The sequence below is a fragment of the Melanotaenia boesemani genome, chromosome 10, assembly GCF_017639745.1.
Source record: "Melanotaenia boesemani isolate fMelBoe1 chromosome 10, fMelBoe1.pri, whole genome shotgun sequence".
NCBI lineage: Eukaryota > Metazoa > Chordata > Actinopteri > Atheriniformes > Melanotaeniidae > Melanotaenia > Melanotaenia boesemani.
The window spans coordinates 12982880-13002451 of record NC_055691.1 but is presented as its reverse complement, the minus strand read 5'-3'; positions in this window follow the sequence as shown (position 1 = coordinate 13002451).

Sequence of the window (19572 nt, the reverse complement as noted above, 5' to 3'; positions counted from 1 at the left end):
AAAACCCAGGACACGCTCAGGGGTGGACTTACCATTAGGCAAAACTAGGCGGTTGCCTAGGGCACTACAAAACTCTTCATACACTTATGGTTAATACAGTTGTTACTTATTTGCACACATTTATTATGTTTTTGATTAAAATCCTTTTGCTAAAATGCCAGCAGAATGCTTATTGTATTATGTGTGGATCAGTCCTTCTTACTGCACATGTGCAGAAAGGACCCAGGAAGACAGCAGCAAAGCATATGAAAACAAATGGCGTGAAGAGGCAAGACGAGAGAAGAAAAGAAGAGAAAAGAAAAGAAATGAAAAGAAAAGAAAAAGAGAATGAAAAGAAGCTACCCCAGTGGTGCTGAAAAGAATAGAAAGAAGGAGGAATGCAGAAAGCTGCTCTCAAAGTTAACTAAAGTGACTACCTTCTTTACTGCAGCAGCAGCTAGCAGCAGCAGCAGTAGCTAGCAGCAGTGGCGGCCACAGATATATAGAAGAAGAAGAAGAAGAAGAAGATTTTATTTGTCATTATACACAGTGCAGAACACAGGTACAACGAAATTTGTTTCCAGTACAACCCGTCCGAGACTAGACAGCAACAACATGTAGACACAACAGGAACAGGCATACTGAGGCAGCAGCCACTTACAGCGCAGCCTATGTATTAGAGTAGATATAGAAGGAAAAAATAACATTGGGGGAATAAGATGTGGCTGGGGAGAAAAAAAAAGGCATCACCACACTGGGCCTAAGGGCCCAGTGTTGAGATACAAAAAAACCTCCTCGGTACATAAAAGCACATAAATCAGACATTCACAACATCAGAAACATGTGGCGGGGTGGGAAAGGGGTCTCCCATCACAGCAAGTGCGGACGCAGCTGACATGAGCGCAATCCAGTCGACCCGCCGCCCGGGAGTGGAGGGAGAGGGGGGGAAGGAAATGACCAAGGCAGTGAATCATCGGGGGAAGTGTATCTGTAGTGGTGTATGTGAGTGTGGTGCTTGTGTGTGCGCAGTAGTAAGTAAGTGGGCATTTGAACTTTCTCCCAGTCCTCCATCTCCAGTCTCTGCCACCTGATGATAGTGGGGCGTCCTTGGGAGCTGATCCAGGAAAAGGTCCAATGCCTGTGAGGAGGGTGGGGGGAGGGTGGGGGGACTGAGCATCCGTCAACAAGACATTCCAGGAGAACTTTTAACCAGCCATCCAAGGCCAGTACACGCAGATGTCACCTCTGACACTGCTGTCTATGGGAACGACGCGTTAGCGTGGCCGCCATCTGTGGCCTGGGAAAGCCGCGTCTACTTACTGCATTATTCAACAGAGGCAGAGGTCTATCTATTAGAAAAGTCACACATATTTATAATACAACAGATTATTATTTTTATTTATTTATTTATATCATACACTTACACACACTCAGACATACACCCACAATATAATAATGGTGATGCCATATGGAGTTATATTATATTTATAATTTGAATAATATAAAATATAAATAAATTTAAAAAAAAAAGAATGCATTAATAAACAAAATAAAAAAAAACAGAAAAACAAACACTCATTCAAAAAAAAAAAAAAAAAAAAAAAAGGATGGCCTAAATTAAAAATTTACAAATATACCCCCAAACGAAATACCTCAGTAAAAGTTATATCTGTTCTTCTTGTCGTTTTCAAACAAAATAAATAACCTAAATTTGCCTCTGATGTGACAAACCCAACAAGTAATGAACCTGATAAAGGTACCAAAGAACACAACACCAATATAAAATAGACGGTTTTTTAACACAGCGTCAAAGAAAGTAAAATAAACATAGAATTCAAGACCAGAGAAATTTGTAAGAGTAAGTACTTCAGGGTTCATTCAGAAGGAACCATTTCTAATAGTGTATCTTATAATAATTTAGAGGGGACTCCGCTGTGTTAGTGAAATATTATGACTGTCCAGTCCTGTCAAAGTCCTCTGGGTTAAAATGACGGCTGCAGACGACTGAACAGTCCTTTGGTAGAAAGTCTTTCCTCATGAGTGCTGCTACCCTTGCCACCTCCTCCATTTATCTTTTGGAAGCATACAAAACAACTCCATCTGAACATCGCTCAGTTCTCAGTTCTTCTGTAGCTACAGTTCAGCAGTTAAACTTAATGTTAATGTCATGAAACTGATTTAATAGATAATGTTGAAATTACATGACCTACTTAGCACAATTATATAAGTGGCTGATTGCTAAATATCACTTAAATCATCTTACTTAGATCGTCTTACTAACAAAAACATTTTTTTATTTTCTTGTCCTGACATAAGCCAGTTTAATTTATATAAGCTTAAGAAATACATCAAATTCAACAAGTTCATAACAGTTAAATAATAAAAAAAACACTTCTTACTTGTGAAATGTTATCCCTCTTATCTTGGTTTCAGTGTTTCTTTCACAGGAACATCCACGTGCAGCACAAAAATTTGGCATTTTGGTTTCACACACATAGTCTGACACAGTCTGGGCAGGGATGGGCAGAGATGGGCAGGGATGGGCTGTGACAATGAGAGTTCTGAGATTATATAGCCAGGCTTCGAGGATGATGATGTTCCACCAGATTGACAGAGTCCAGCATCTACTTCTTGAAGATGACCCAGCACTCTGGCCAAAAAAGCTGATAGTGCACGCTGCTCAATAGTGCAGAGAGGCCCACTTCAGGTAAATGGTCTGTATTTATATAGCGCTTTACTGTACCTGGGATGATACCCAAAGCGCTTTACATTACACACACATTCACACACTGATGGCGGAAGCTGCCATGCAAGGCTCTCAACCACGACCCATCAGGAGCAATTAGGGGTTCGGTGTCTTGCCCAAGGACACCTCGACATGAACTCGACTTGGCCGAGGATCGAACCAGCAATCCTTGGGTTACAAGACGACCGCTCTACCTTGCTGAGCCACGCCGCGGCTGAGGTGAAGGACAGGATCTTCCCAAGAAATGACGACGGGCACAGATTCACTAGCATGAATTACTACATGCAAATGAAAAATGGAGGACAGATCAGCAGATCATGGCTTGTCTACAGTGACAAGAAGGACTATGTTATTTGTTTTTGCTGCCGCCTTTCTGGAAACAGAGGAAAGAGCAATCAGCTGAGTGAGGATGGGTTTAAATGGGTTAAATTTGTCACCTGAGACGGCATTAAAAGTCAGCTGAGCACATTGCAGACATGGATGCTTGGCGCAACCTATCACAGACACACATGGCTATAAACCAGGTGAACCAAAATCTTCTTTCTCTTGAAGTAAACGGCTGGAAAGAGGGTTTGACCAGATTAATTGTGATTGTTAACCATCTGGCAGAGCTCCACTCTGACAGGCTATTTGAGACTGGAAATGGAAATTTCCTTGGGCAAGTTCAACTCATGGCTCAGTTTGACCCAATTATGAGAAAGCATCTGAGGAGAAGTCAGGCCAAAGAGCTAAGTGACAATTACTTAAGTAAACACATTCAACATGAACTCATCACCCTTGTAGCAAAGTGCACAAATAATGCAACTGTGGAGAAGTTAAAGTTAAATATCATGCTGTTGGACTTATCATCATGGACTGCACTCCAGACCTCAGTCACACTGAGCAGCTTTCAGTGGGGCTACGGATTGAAACCTGAAATGGTATCTCCATTCATGAGCACTGTGTTGGCTTTCTTCTGGCACTTGACACAACAGGAAGAGGCTTTTGTGAGTCATTTTTAGGGCATCTAGAAACTCTAGTTTTGGAAGTCTCCAACTGTCGTGGCCAGTCTTAAGACAACAGCAGTACATGCAGGGGGAAAAAGTGTTAGAACTGAACAGCAAGGTTTTGTGTGTTCATTGTGGAAATCACACTTTGAACTTTGTTGTTGAGGATGCTGTGACATCCATCAGCTTCTTTGGTCTGCTACAGCGACTCTTCTCTGTTCTAGGCCATTCTCACAGAACATGTTAAGAACGTCACACGGAAGGTGTCCGCAACCAGGTGGGAGTCCAGGGTTGAAGCTATCAAAGCTCACTACCAGCTTCCTGAAATTGTGGAGGCATTGACTGCTCTAAAGGAATATGCCATGGAGAAAAGGGATGCGGAAGTTGTTTCAACAGCTGGAAGCATCTGCCAGGAGATGTAGACGTGGCCTTTTGTGGTAAGTACCGTTGTGTCGTACAATGTGTTATTCCAGATAAATGAAGCCAGCAAGACCCTGCAGAGCCAGAAAGTTTCAAATGACGCAGACAGGAAAGAAATCAGGGCAGTGACAGAATTCCTTCAGGAATTTCAGGATGATGGGTTCAACGCTGCCAAAACAGAGGCCAGGGAAATAGCAGAGAGGCTTGAGGTGGAGATGAGCTGGCCAGAGGTGCGTCAGAGGAGAACAACCCAGCAGTTTGAGTAGAAGGAAGAGGGTGAACTGCTGCAGAAGAGTTTTTCTTGCCTCTCATTGATACAATTCTGATTACATTAAATGAGAGTTTCACACATGGAAATCTTCTAGGAGCCGTTTCTCTACTCCAATGATGTCATGAGAAGCACTGAGAAGGAAGAGAAGCTAGATGAATGCTGCCAGACGGGAGCAGAAAATGGATGATGCTGATGTAGAGGACCTGAAACTTGAGGTAAAGGGTGCAGTTAGATCCTTCCCCACACATATCTCACCACCATCTGAGATGCTTGATTATAGCTATAAGGAGAATATCCTAGACCTATATCCAAATGTGAGTATAGCTCTCAGACTTCTGCTCACTCTCCCTGTGACAGTCGCTTCAGGTGAGAGAACTTTCTCAAAGCTGAAGCGAATTAAAACATGTCTGAGGCCAACAATGTCACAGGAGAGGCTGTCTGCACTCACTGTTCTCTCCATCCAGCAAGAAGTCAGGAAGTCAGTGGATATTGATCTCCTCATTGCTAGGTTTGCTGAGGCCAAGGCTCGCTAAATAAGACTATAAGGACAAAAAGAAAGAAATACTAAGACTATGTGGAAAAGGGACAAAAGAAAACATGGAGAGGAAGACAACAAGAAAAAGAGAGATGAATATGAGTAAAAGGGACAGAAGAAGAAAAAAGACAAGGACAAAAGGGAAAGAAATACAAAGACAGTGAGGAAAAAGACAGGAAGAGAAAAATAAGAAAGAAAAAAGGGAGAGGAAGACAACGAGTAAAAGGGAGAGGAAGAGAGAGATAGAAGGTAAAACCAATAATGCATGTGTGCTTTGTTAAAATGTCTGTATCTGTATAGTTGACCTGCTGTTTTGTGTGTTGTCTTCTCATTTCAGAGGGCCCCAAGCCTGCCTTTGCCGTGGGCCCCAAATTTCTTAAATCCGCCACTGGACACGTTGGTGGGACTACTTCTTTCGGCTGGCCTGGGAACACCTCAGGATCCACCTGGATGAGCTGGCAAATGTGGCTGGGAAGAAGGAATTCTGGGTTTTCCTGTTTAACCATTTCCTCTCAGACATTTGCAGATTTTTTTCTGGTCTAATAAAAAAATCAGCCTTCACTGAGGCTGTTGAATCTATCATTTCTTCTTTCTGAGCAAACGTTTCATTATGCCTCAGATTGGCTGCAGTCTCAGCTGTATGAGCATGGCTGCTCCCTGTAAGCTTCTCCACAAGGGGAATTTCAACCCATGTGGTCAGCCTTTCTCAGGCAGATGGAGGCACTGATCAACAGCTGACACATGAACATGACACACTTCTTCCCTGACAGGAGTGTTAACCTGAGATACTTCAACACGAACTTCTGAATAAAGAGGATGATATACAACCAAGAAGAGAAAGAAACACTGAAGACAGAAACATGGCTGCATTTTACTGCAATTAGGGGGGATGTGATCAGTTGGAAACCTAATGGTCTGGTCCCAATCCAACCCTATACCATCAGAATTTTGTTCCAACATGACACACTTCTGACACACACTAACCTCCCTCCATCTTCAGGTGAGAGGAAGGGTCCTGACTGTTGTTTGTGCTTATGTACCAAACAGCAGTTCAGAGTACCCACCTTTTTTGGAATCGTCGGAAGGGGTGTTAGAGAGCCCTCTATCCGGGGACTCCCTCATTCTTCTGGGGGACTTCAATGCTCACGTGGGCAATGACAGTGAGACCTGGAGGGGTGTGATTGGGAGTAACGCCCCCCACCTGATCAGAATCTAAGTGGTGTTTTGTTGTTGGACTTCTGCACTCATCATGGACTGTCCATAACGAACACCTAGTTCAGGCATAAGAGTGTCCACATGCGCACTTGGCACCAGGACACTCTAGGCCGCAGTTAGATAATTGACTTTGTAGTCGTATCATCGGACTTCTGGCCACATGTCTTGGACACTCGAGTGAAGAGAGGGGCGGAGAGCACCATCTGGTGGTGAGTTGGTTCAGATAGTGGGGGAAGATACTGGTCAGGCCTGGCAGACCCAAGCGTGTTGTGAGGCCATGAAGAAAGACTTCCGGATGGCTCCAAGAAGATTCTGGTCCACCATCCAACAGCTCAGGAGGGGAAAGCAGTGCTCCATCAAAACTGTGTGGCTCTCCTATCTCTGGGGCTGAGGTCGCTGAGATAGTTACAAAGCTCCTCAGTAGTAGGACCCCGGGGGTGGATGAGGTCCGCCCAGAGTTCTTTAAGGCTCTGGATGCTGTTGGGCTGTCTTGGCTGATACGCCTTTGCAGCATCGCATGGACATCAGGGACAGTTCCCCCGGACTGGCAGGCTAGGATGTTGGTCCCTCTCTTCAAAAGGGGGGACTGCAGGGTCCAACTAAAGGTGGATCACATTCCTCAGTCTCCCTGGTAAGGTCTATTCAGGGGTGCTGGAGAGGGGGTCCGTCGGGTAGTGAAACCTCAGATTGAGAAGGAGCAGTGTGGTTTTTGTCCCAGTCATGGAACAGTGGACCAGCTCTACACCCTTTTAAGGGTCTTGGAGGGGGCATGGGAGTTTGCTCAATCAGTCTACATGTGCTTTGTGGAGAAGGTCTACTGAAAAAGAAAAACCTAGACTCGAATGTGCCAGAACTTCCTTCAGTTAAATTAAGACAAAACTGAAATAATAGTTTTTGTAGCCATGGAAGAAAGATTAAAAGTCAGTTTCCAGCTTCAAACAACTAAGTTCAAAACTAACAACCAAGCCAGAAACCTGGGAGTCGTCCTGGACTCAGACCTGGATTTTAGCTGTTATATTAAGGCAGCTGTGAAGTCGGCCTGTTATCACTTAAACAACATATCAAGGATTAAAGGACTGATGACTCAGCAGGATTTAGATAAACTGGTCCATGCATTCATCTTTAGTAGACTGGACTACTGCAATGCTGTCCTCACAGGTCTCCCTAAAAAGTCCATCAGACAGCTGCCGTTAGTCAAGAATGCTGCTGCTCCAGTCACCAAGACCAGGAAAGTAGATCCTAGAACTCCAGTCCTCACTATGACCAGGAAAGTAGATCCTAGAACTCCAGTCCTCAGATATTTACACTGGCTTCCTGTCTGGCAAAGAACTGACTTCAAAATCCTGCTGTTAGTTTTAAAAAACCTGAATGGTTTAGGACCAGAATCCATTCAGGATCTTCTGGTTCCTTATGAAGCAACCAGATCCGTCAGGTCATCAGGGTCAGGTCTACTTTCTGTTCCCAGAGTCAGAATTAAACATGGAGAGGCAGCGTTCAGCTTTTATGCTCCTCACATGTGGAACAAACTCCCAGAAAACTACTGGTCTGCAGTTTTACTTCAGGGTTAAAAACTTTTCTATTTGCTGCCTTTTATCAGAACAGCTGTTAATTCCCCACACTGGAACTTTTTTTCCGGCTTTTTATCTATTTTATTCTAGATTTTCTTATTTCTGTTTTTACTTAATTTCTTTTAAAGTTTATTTTTAATGTAGCTGTTATTGCTTCCTGCACCCCGCTGTGATGCTGTGTCAAAATACAGGACAATGTTCAAGTAAAACAAACAGCAGAAGCATAAAATTAAAAATGTGAAAATTAGAAAATTAGAAATATGATAGAAATTATTAAAGTAATTTGGGTCTAAACCTTTTTTTTTTTTTTTATGGTTGTGACAGCAGCAGTTCTGAAAGAAGCGGGAACAATTTCAGAGGTGAGAGAGGACTGGATAATGGCAGAGATAAGGGGGAGCAGAGAGGGTAGACAGGCTTTATCCAGTTCTGTGGGAATGGATCTAACTGTCAAATTGAAAGCTTTGACTTACAGATGCGATCTGATATATCAGAGGCAGAGGGGAGCTGAAAGACAGAGAAATAGTGTAATAGTGGGGAGGTTACAGAGAGAAATGATATTCTGATTGCAGAGGGAGAAATATGGAAATATTCCCTGGTGAGGAAATATAGAAGGTCATAGTGAACAACAGCTACAACTATACGATCATTTTGTATAGGTTATAGGCTTGCCCTGTTCATAGGCTGTAGGATTGTACTGAAATATTAAGAAAATAAAAAAAATAATAAATCCCTTCTAATGAATGGTGGGAAAAGATGATTAAAACATCTTGCTATGAACAACTCATTTTTAAACTACACAATAAACAAAATATATTTTGTAAATAATGGGGCCCTTATTAGGATCACATTAAAAATTAATGGGGGATCAATAATAAAGTGAAGAATGGATGCTCTAACAGTAAGAACTTTATAAGGTTGTTACGAGTTGAGGCGGAGGTAAGGACTCAAATGCAGGATGTAAAGGAAGGAGGCAGACGGAATGCAAGAATAAGGTTTAATGAGAAACCCACAGCTGAACTGGGAAACATGAAATAGGAAACATGTGTCTCAAGTCCTCCATCATTGTGCCTGTGCCGAAAAAATCTGCCATCACCTGCCTCAACGATTACCGCCCTGTCACTCTGACACCGGTAATGATGAAGTGCTTTGAGAGAATTGTCCTAAGTCACAAAAAGGACATCATCCCTGCTACTCAGGACAGACATCAGTTCGCCTACAGGGAGAACCGATCAACAGAGGAAGCAGTCTCATTAGCACTGCACATGGCCCTGACTCACCTGGAACATCCTAACACCTACGTCAGGATGTTATTTGTGAACTTCATCTCAGCCTTCAGCACTGTGATCCCGGACATGCTGACGCTGAAACTCCACAACCTGGGACTGCCTGCCTCTCTGTGCTTCTGGATCAGAGACTTTCTCACCAACAGACCCCAAGTGGAGAATTGGGGACTCCACATCATCCACACTGATCCTGAGCACAGGTACACTGTAGGGGTGTGTGCTTAGCCCGGCCCTCTTCACTCTGTTCACACATGACTGTTCTGCAATTCATTCCACAAACATGATTGTGAAGTTTGTAGATGACACCACTGTAGTGGGTCTCATATCGGACAATGATGAGACTCACTACAGAGAGAAGATCCAGCACCTGACAGGATGGTGTTCAGACAACAACCTTGTCCTGAACACCAGCAAGACCAAGGAGGTCATTGTGGACTTCAGGAGATCCAGGAGGATGGAAAAAACCCTTTTCCTCATTCATGGGGAGGTGGTGGAGCTGGTGGACCACATCAAGTTTCTGGGCATCCATATTACATCTGACCTCACTTGGTCCATGCATATGTCCCACCTGGTGAAGGAGGCTCAACAAAGACTCTTCTTCCTCAGAAAGTTCAAAAGGACTGGACTCTCCCCTCAACTACTGACAAACTTCTACAGAGCCACCATAGAAAGCATCCTCTGTCTCAGTGCAGCAGCTTGGTACGGGAATTGAACTGCACAAGACAGGAAGGGCCCAAGTAGTGAAAACAGCACAGGGGGATTGTGGGGGGTCCTCTCCCACACCTCGACTCAATATACGACAGCCGGGTCCAAAGGAAGACTGGTCGTATAGCTGCAGACCCCACCCACCCAGGACACAATCTGTGCCTCTTCCCTCTAGAAAGAGGTACATGAACATCAGAACCCACACCAACAAACTGAGACACAGCTTCTTCCCCAGAGCAGTGAAATCCATCACCCCATCCCCTCACACATCCGCCCCCCATCCACCCATAGACTGAGCATTTACCCCTGCAGACAGACATTCCTACTGCACTGCACTTTAATACTGTGCAATATGTGTAATATATTCATCCAGGTCACTTTAAAGATTTGATCTGCACTGTTACTTTTATTCTTTTATTCTGTTTATTCTATTTTTATACTTTTATACTTTATTTTTTTATATTTATATGTGTCTTACTGTGTGCCTTACGCCAATTTCATTGTGCCTTGCATAATGACAATAAAGATTCTTGATTCTTGATGACAGCGGAACATGACGGATGAACTGAAAACCAAGGAGTATAAGTACACTTCGGGACTAATAAGGTACAGACGAAGTGAATGAACAATGAGCACAGAACATACAAGGGGTGTGGTTCTATATAATTATGACAAGAAACTAAAAAACAGAAGACTTAAGGACAATAGCAACGAAGGAACAGAAAACACCAAAGCAAACACCCATAAACCATGACAGACGTGACTCAGCATAAAAAAGATGTTATCAATATGTACCATGAGAAAAATATGAGAATAAATACATGGTAATGTAAAGCAGGTGTGTGTGTGTGGGGGGCAACCAGCTTCTACAACTGTCAAGAAACTTAACAGAAAACATTCTCCAGCCTTTGTAAGAAAACAAAGCAGTAATAATACATACTGGTGAGCATGTATTATTACTTATCTCTATTTATGGGTGTGATTATGCAAACTAAGTCACACCCATGGACCCCAAGGCCCAGGCAGCCAGCAGCCACCACAGAACCAAGGCAGTCCCTCACAGGGACAACCAGACACCCATAGGGAAGCCTGTTAAGACCAAAGATGATAGAACCAAAACTACCAGCAGGAATTGGCCAACCAATGCCAAAAATTGGTGACTATTGCCATCTACCGAAAATCACCAACAACCACCAGCCACCAAAGCTTGGATTGAATGCAGGACCCCAAGAACCACACAATCCATTTCATCACTTTGGAGTAACGAAAGTAAAATAATAAAAGTACCAGGTTACTTTACATGAAATTAAGTTGTGTCTTTAACTAAAGGAAATATGCAAGATGGCATTTGTACAAAAAGAAACGTTCTGCTTATCTTACATGTTCATAAAAAAATATTTATCCACAGCAGGTTCCTCATTTTGCTTATTCTGCCTCCAATATTAAAAAGAGATTCAAATAAAGAAATGTACATGATCTGCCCACAGTTCTGCCTCATTACTCGCTGCTGAAGTCAACTGTGTTTCAGTTAAGTGTCCTAATACTTCAGCCATGAGTCAAGTCCAGGACCTAGAGGTGAAAGAGTTGTCGGCCTTCTGGTTGTTATTTAAATGCTCTGATGAATAGTAAAGAGGCTCCCACACAGACAAGGTCTAGCTGACCAAGCTGCCACAGATTCATTTAAACCATTTCAGACACTTTAAATAAACATGCTTCTATTTTCTGTAAAAGGTGCTGAGGTGGAAAACAGTAACCAGCAGACGTTGTCATGGCTGCTACACATCTTCCTTTTACATTTTTGGTTGGATTTTAGACACTCTTACATCTGATTTGTACCACTCAGCAGGGAAACAGATGAATTTCTATAGAAAACCTTTTACTCTGATCGTTCAGGCCTCTGTGCTTCCTCAGTCAGACTCTTACAGCAGCATGGATTTCCTCTGGTTTTAAAGGGCAAACAGGAACAAACTGTTTATATAAGGTTATCTTCAGTCTTTTCAGAGATAAAACCATCAGCAAGGTTTACTTGGATCCAGCTCTCTTCAAGCCGAAATGAAAGAGGATGAAGATGAGGACAAGGGAAGATTATCTCATAGTTTTCCCTTATGGGAAGTAGAATGACAGATACATATTTAAAAGCAACTGAGATCTTTCATGGGACTGAGACACCTCTCTGAACGCTACAGTTAAGATAACTCAAAGTGGACTTCTAATCTCCCTCTGTCATGTTTTCCCACCTACCTTCCTCTCTTATGTCACACATATTTAAACAGATGAACTGAAAGCCAAATAGTGCTGCCTCATCCTGATCTAATAACAGGATCTGTCAGAGCTACGCTGGTCCACAGCATGAATTTATGCAGTTTTACAATAAATGCTCAGAAATCATACAGCGACCGATTTTCTGACTTTTGACTTTATCTCAGTAGACAGAGCCATCAGCAAACCTCATCCAGTGTGAGTGTAAAGTCATTAGTAGTATCATATCTTTTTTTTTTTTTGATGATGGGGCTAGTTACAGCAGCTCTGTGTCTTCTTTAATCTTTCTATTGTTTTATTCTGTTCCTTTTTTAACTGAATCTTCTTTTTTTTCACTTAAACTTGTTGCCATGGACATCTTCAGCTGCCATCACATTTCTCTGGTTCTTCTCATCCTTTTTGTACTTTTGTGGCTGTGGGCTGTGCTGAACTTAGGGGCATTGTGTTCAAGTACACGAGCAGCTGTTAGTTCTCTGCAGGCCACCAGGCCTGCCTAGAGCTTGACCTGTGATCCCTGTGGAGCTCAAGAGGAGACGCCTTTTCTGTAGAGCTGGAGCGCAAGTCAAGGCCAGGAGGAGAAGATATAAACCCTCAGTTCCATCGACCATGGTGGGGAACGTGAGGTCTCTGGGAAACAAGGTGGGCGAACTCTTGGCACAGAGGAAATACTGGTAGTGCAGCCGAGGGCTGCATGTGGACATCCCGGACCAGAATGTGAACATAACCGGCTTCAGGACTGTTCAGGCGGACCGAGGCGGCAGGATTGTAATGTACGTGAATGAAAGGTGGTGCAGTCCCGGACATGTAACTATGGAGAAGCAAGCCTTTAGGTCAGGAGATTGGGAGGAGTTAAAGAGGATTCAGCGGGAACTCAAGGTGGGACTGAGGAAGTGTAGGAGGCCTACAGGAAGGAGCTGGAAGACTCCCTCCAGCAGAACACCAGAGACATGTGGGCGGATGAGCTGCCTCCACACCTCCTCAACTATCTCATCACATTCAACTTTACCTATCATCCCTCCAGCATACCACAGCCCCCAGCAAACCTCCTCCACTGTCACTCCCCCATCCACAACTCTACAAGCTCCCACCATCCCCCCAACTACTGACGACACCCCTCCTCCTCTGCCACTAGGAATACAACCCCCACCCCTCCACCCCAACACTAGCTTTACCTACACCCAACAATCATCCAAACCCATGACTGTGACACCTGGCCAGGTGAGGAGACAGTTGGACAGACTCAACCTGCACAAGGCTCTTGGACCAGAATCCAGCTGTCTGTCATACTGCATCACATCTTCAGCCTGAGGCAGAAGAGGGTGCCGGGACTCTGGAAAGCATCCTGCCTGGTACTGGTTCCTAAAAAAGCCCCCCATCTGGCCCTTCATACTTCATACCTGAAAGAAGATTAAAGAAATTTTTTTTTAGCATCCATGTCTGAAGCATTAAACAGAAATTCATTTAGAGGTTAAAACTTCACCTGATCTCAAACTCATCTGATAAGAAGCCGAACTCCAGCAGAAGAGTATGAAGAACGAGTGGACGGTTGTTGCAGCGGCCTGCTCGCTGTCACATGGCTGGGATTGGCTGGAGCTGTCACACCTTCACCCTCCTCACTGGATAATTGAAGGTCCAATCACTGCGTCTTCAGTCAAAAATATTGAAATTGGACCAAACATTTTTTGTTCAGGGGACAACATGGAAGAGCTGTTTGAGATGAATAATACTGAAATGCACAAGTTAAAGAAATGGTTAGATAACTACATGTTACCACTAACTTTCAGCAAAACTAAATTCATGTTTGGTCGATGTGGTGTGGGAGCATTTCAGTATTACACAAAGTAAAGCATTTTCTGGATCATAACTCATCCACTTATTCTGCCAAACCTCACTTACTGCGACACACAAAGCTTCACTCAGCTTTTACAAAAAAGAGCAAAACAAATAATTCATAATGTCAAATATCTGGAACACACCAGCGCTTTATTTCTAGAGTAAAATGATTAAAGGTCATGGATGTTGTAATGTAATGTAAAAAGATTAATTTACTACCGTTACATGGTCAAACACTTTTCTGGGAAAAAAAGGGGGGTTACAATCTCAGAGGAAAATCTGACTTAAAAACTCATGGAGGGAACAATGAGGGGATCTGGTGTTTCGGTAGGTGGGGTAAAATTATGGACGGGGCTACAGATATAATGCAGTTTAAAAAGCTGTATAAAAACATGATATTCAGCAGGTACGGGATTGCAGAGGAGATTTAACATTCAGTAAGGGTGTTTTTGCTTTTACTGTGATAACATATGGAATAAATATACAACACATTATATAATATAATAATATTGACTCATATTTATTTGTACAAAGGAAGCTTATTAGCACAATAACTGATGGCAAAGGGGTGGGGCTTAATAACTCTTTATTTCTGTCCACTCCTATCTAATATATCTTGTTTTGATATTTTACTTTTGTTTTTTCATACATATTCGAAAAAAAAAATTCACATCAAAACCACCAGCTATGGATCCATATGTGAAAGTAATGTGATGCGGTTCATAGATGCATCAGATATGAGCCACATGCGAGGATGGAGTCAGGTCGGGACCATTTTTACCTGCAGAGTGAAGAAAACTAGCTGCCCTCTCCTGGTTAATAATAACCAGCTTCGCCCGGCAACGAGTGCAGTTCATTAACCAATCCTGTTCAGTTTAGTTCAGGTTCCTCTCAGGTTCAACTGTTCCCAACACTGTAAAAATCTGAGGAACGACATCAGGCTAAAACATGAACATGAATATATTCTACATGTTTGCACCCAGATGGGGTCACCTTCTCTGTTGGTCCAGTGGTGTTGTACTCAGCATCGTTCCCCGTACACCTCTGACAGCGTGGCTCTGGATCATCAGTGAGCTTCTGAGGACAAACATGATGATGAACGCTGGTGATGTTGCTTCCAAGGAACCAGCAGCTCAGCTTTCATTTATGCTCTCCATGGAAACCAGAAGAAGCTGCAGTATGACGAGCTGAGCGAGAGGACATGAAGCTCGTTGACATTCAGCTGTAATCATCCTGTCTGAAATCATCCTATCTCTTCAGTCCATTAAACCAGCATTTTCCAACAGAAATTCATGTTTTATCATTTATACAGCAGTAACTGTCAGGAGGTCAACAGTAACAAAGACTAAAGCAAATAAAACCAAACTGGAGGTTAAAACTGATCTCGTTCATCTGACAGGAGAACCATACATACTTCCCACTGAGCTGCAGGTACGAGTTTCCATAATAATTATAATGATAATACTTTGGTTTTTCTTTAGTTTTTCTAATTAAAGCTTTTCAAATGTTTTAGTTATTGATCAATTTTCACTAAGTTGGATAAAGCATGTTTTAACAAGATATGTTCATAAAATCTCTATAAATACCATAAACTCTAGTTATTAATGCTGTTAGATTAAATGTGAAGATTTCCTAACTGTTTTTCCCTGTAGACGGAGCTGGTGGCGGCATTAGTCACCTGCCTTACCGAGAAAGTTTTCATATCAGATCCGGAGCTCCTCTACAGCTGGTTTATCTCAGCTGGTGGGTAAAAACCTGAAAGTGTCTCCATGCTTTAGTTGATAGTTCAGTCACTGTGGACTTTTCTGCTGTGTGGAGTCAGACCTTCAGGAAAGTCATTAACAGCTGTTTTCTTCAGGTAGAAAACGCGCAGCAGCTAATCCAGCACAAACAGAACAAGCAGCTGCTAACGATGGTCCATTCTGCTGCTACACGACCAAAGATTTAAACACAATAAGTGAAGGAATCTCTGTGTTCTCTTCCCTCTGTGGCATTCATTGATCTCAGATGAGAAGTGGTCATCCTTTGTTTTTACAGCTGATTGATTAAGAAGAAAGAGTTGAACTTCAGAGTTTCTAAAGAAACATGAAGCTTTGGGTTGTGGAGCTTCGTGAACTGAGGTTGGATGTGAATCACTCTGCTCCTGAGGCGCTGGACACGACGAGGAAACCGCCATCTTGTTTCTAGATTATCTTCATCATGCAACATTTTTGAAAAAAAAATGTTTGCCTGTTAAGCCTCACATGTCTAAGTGTCAGTGAATGCAGCATGAATGTTCCTCTCCATTAACCACGCTGTAGATCATATTGCAGCATCATCTCACCAGCTGTCTCCATGGTGGTAACATGGTGTAAACCGGCCCTGCACTGTTAAAGAGCAACTGTGCAGCAGAGACATTGAACTGTTAGCGGTTGGCATGAGGCCATATTATCTGCCACCAGAGTTCACATGGTACTGTGATAGCAGCATACGTGCCCCCTTCTGCTATCACGGACATAGCCTCTGACATCCTGCTCTCGGTCACCAGCAGGCTGCAGACTCAGCACCCACAAGCCCTCTTCCTCATCTCTAGAGACTCTCCATCATCTGTTCTGCCAAAATACAGACAGTACATCACCTGTCCCACCAGAGACAATAAAATACTAGACTTGTTTCATGCCAACACCAAGGAGGCATATTCTGCATCACGCTCCCATCTCCAGCCTGTGTACAAACCTGTTGTACGGCAGGCTGTGGTCCCACGTACAGGGAGGAGGTGGACAGCTGAGAGCCAGGAGGCTTTGAGGGACCGCTTCAACACCACTGTTTGGACAGAGCTCTGCGACCCACATGAGGAGGACATTAATGCATCACAGACTGCATCATAGACTACATAAACTTCGGTTCTGAGAAGACTGTTCCCTCCAGGGCGGTGCGGTGCTTAGCTAACAACAAGCCGTGGATTTCCCCTGATATTAAAGCTCTCCTGGAGGAGAAGAAGAGAGCTTTCAGAACAGGGAACAAGGAGGAGCTGAGGAGAAAGATCAGAGAGGAGGAGGCCAGCTACCAGAGGAAGATGGAGGAGCAGCAGCAGAACATCAGTGGGGTGGAGAAGCCTGAAAACTATCAAAATGTCCCACTCACAGGCTGAGGGGACCTGAACTGGGTCAATGATCTGAACCTGCATTTCAATTGGTTTGATCAAGCACCCACTCGTCCACCCACACTGCAGCATTCAAACACTTTGATACCTGGACCACCCCCATAGCCCTTCACACTTCTGGATCATTCTGCCATCAAAGCACTCCACATCTCCTTGGACCCAACCATCACCACAGCACAGAGCCCCTTGCCCACCCCTCTCCATTACAGCAGGTGAGAAAGGAGCTGAGGAGGATCAAGGAGAAAAAGCTGCTGGACCAGACAGCATCAGTTCCAGGCTCCTGAAGTCCTGTGCAGATGAACTATGTGAAGTTATGGAGCAGGTCTTCAACTCTCAGCCTCAAGCTGAAGGTGGTACCACAGCTCTGGAAGATTTCCTGTGTGGTACCTCAAGTCTGGAAGACCTCCTGTGTGGTACCAGCGCCAAAGACATCTCACGCCAGAGAACTAAGCAGCTACAAGCCGGTGGCTCTCGTGTCTCATCTGATGAAGACACTGGAGAGACTGATTTTGGGACACCTCCACTCCACAGTGGGACCCTCCATGGATCCACTAGAGTTCACCTATAGGCCTGGCATGAGTGTGAAAGACATGGTTATCTTCCTGAAAAACAGTGCTCTGGCTCAACTGGAGAAGCCCGGCAGCACTGTGAGAATCATGGTTTTTATTTCTCCAGCGCCTTCAGTACCATCCAGCTGGTGCTCCTGAAAGCCAAACTTGAGAGGGCTGGGGTGGACCTTCATCTGGCAGAGTGGATTCTATACAAACTGGCCCCAGCTCCTGGTCAATGCAGGGGAAACCAAGGAGATGGCGGTAGCTTTTCTCAGATGCCGGTCTGCTGTCCCCTCACCAGTGAAACATCCAGGGAATGCCCATTGAGAGAGTGAACTGGGTGTTCACCTAAACCATAAACTGGACTGGACTCACAACACAGACATACATGTTTATATACATGTTTATATCCCACTCATTCTTGAGAATTGGGACAAAACATGTCATACATTATAAACCAAAGTTTATATAATAAAATCAATAAATCAATCATGATTGACATACTTAAAAAGTTGAACTGGAAGGAACTGTGTATTTAGTGGGAATATTTCATCAGTTTCCTCATTGGGACGTGTTTGTGCTTTTGAGGGGTGTAAAAATAACACCGGACTTTATTCTTTACCTGCTGATCCTCATCTGGCAACAGACAACAGCTCAAATCGTAGCAGCAGGAACTTACAGCAGCACTTCCTGCAGGTGCCACAACCTGCTGCGAGTCTCCACAGCTTTCCAGAGTCTGCTGGAGCTGCTGACAGGCACTGATGGTAAAAACCACCAGCAATCAATCAGAGGATCGAACTCTGGCCCTACACACATTAACAGGACACTAGATCACCATCATGAGTGTTCCGCTCTGGTACCCAGTAAGCCACCAGTCATCCTCCTGAAAACCAGTAAAGCACCTCTTTCACCAGCGGCTGTTGAGTAGAAGAGTTAAGCTAAGTGCGGAAATGCTCCTTAAACAACTGAGTCTTTAGCTTGCTTTTAAAAGTGGATAAGGACTCTGCAGATCGGACAGAGTTTGGTAGATTGGTCCTGGCAGGAAGCTCATTAGATGAACACATTGAACGGGGTTTCATTTAAAATGGATTAAATATGAAACGTTTGTAAAATTTCAGCTGATTGTTTTTATATTTGATTTATCGTGATTGTTAATCAATAACCTCTGACAGAAGACCAGTCGTGTTTATTGGGATTAAAGTAAGTTAAATACATTATGGGCGGCAACTCAGCAGCAGATGTGGTTGATCTTTATTGTTTCTGTAATGATCCTCTGGTTTAGAAGGCGTCTCCATGTAAAGTCTGGTTGGTTTTACATCACTGCATAACTACATGTTTTATGATGATATAGTTCAATAAATTGGCCCAGAACGTAGATTTGACACAGTATTCAGAAACCCCTTGTCCTTTCAAAGCACCATACTACGAAAAAGGCTGGATAGCTGAGTGGGATCATTGGGCCAGTTGGGTTGGAAGAAGGGCAGAGAGTCGAAAGGAGAAGAAAAGAAAGAAAATGAAGATAATTAATGCAAATCACTATCACATGCCTAAACACAACGTTTATAAAACGGCAACGTTTAGAAAATGCTGACCACTTTTGAGCGGGATGCAAATCCACGACTGAGCACTGGATGGATGGAAGATCACGTCACATGGCCTCCATCAGGTGAAGCTAATGTGAAATAAATGTGATATTTACTCATTTGGAAAGATACTTTTACAGACACACACATCTGTAATTGTAAATAAAGACTACTGAAAATATTTAAAGACCTTAATTTTCCTATCTATAATTCTGCTTTTAGTTTTAATATAATACAAAGGTAAATTCTGTTAGTATTTCTCTTCTTTCAATCCAAAATGGCAGAATTTCGATGGCTTGGAATGGAATACATCATATATATATATATATATATATATATATATATATATATATATATGCTAACTATGAAAACTAGTTCCTGGTGATCAAGTCAACAGATTGTTACAGTTTGTTCAGCCCCAAACTGCAGAAGATCCAGACATCCGTCCTCCGTTCAATCCTGCTGAAAACTGATAGCTTACTAGGACCAATAAGGC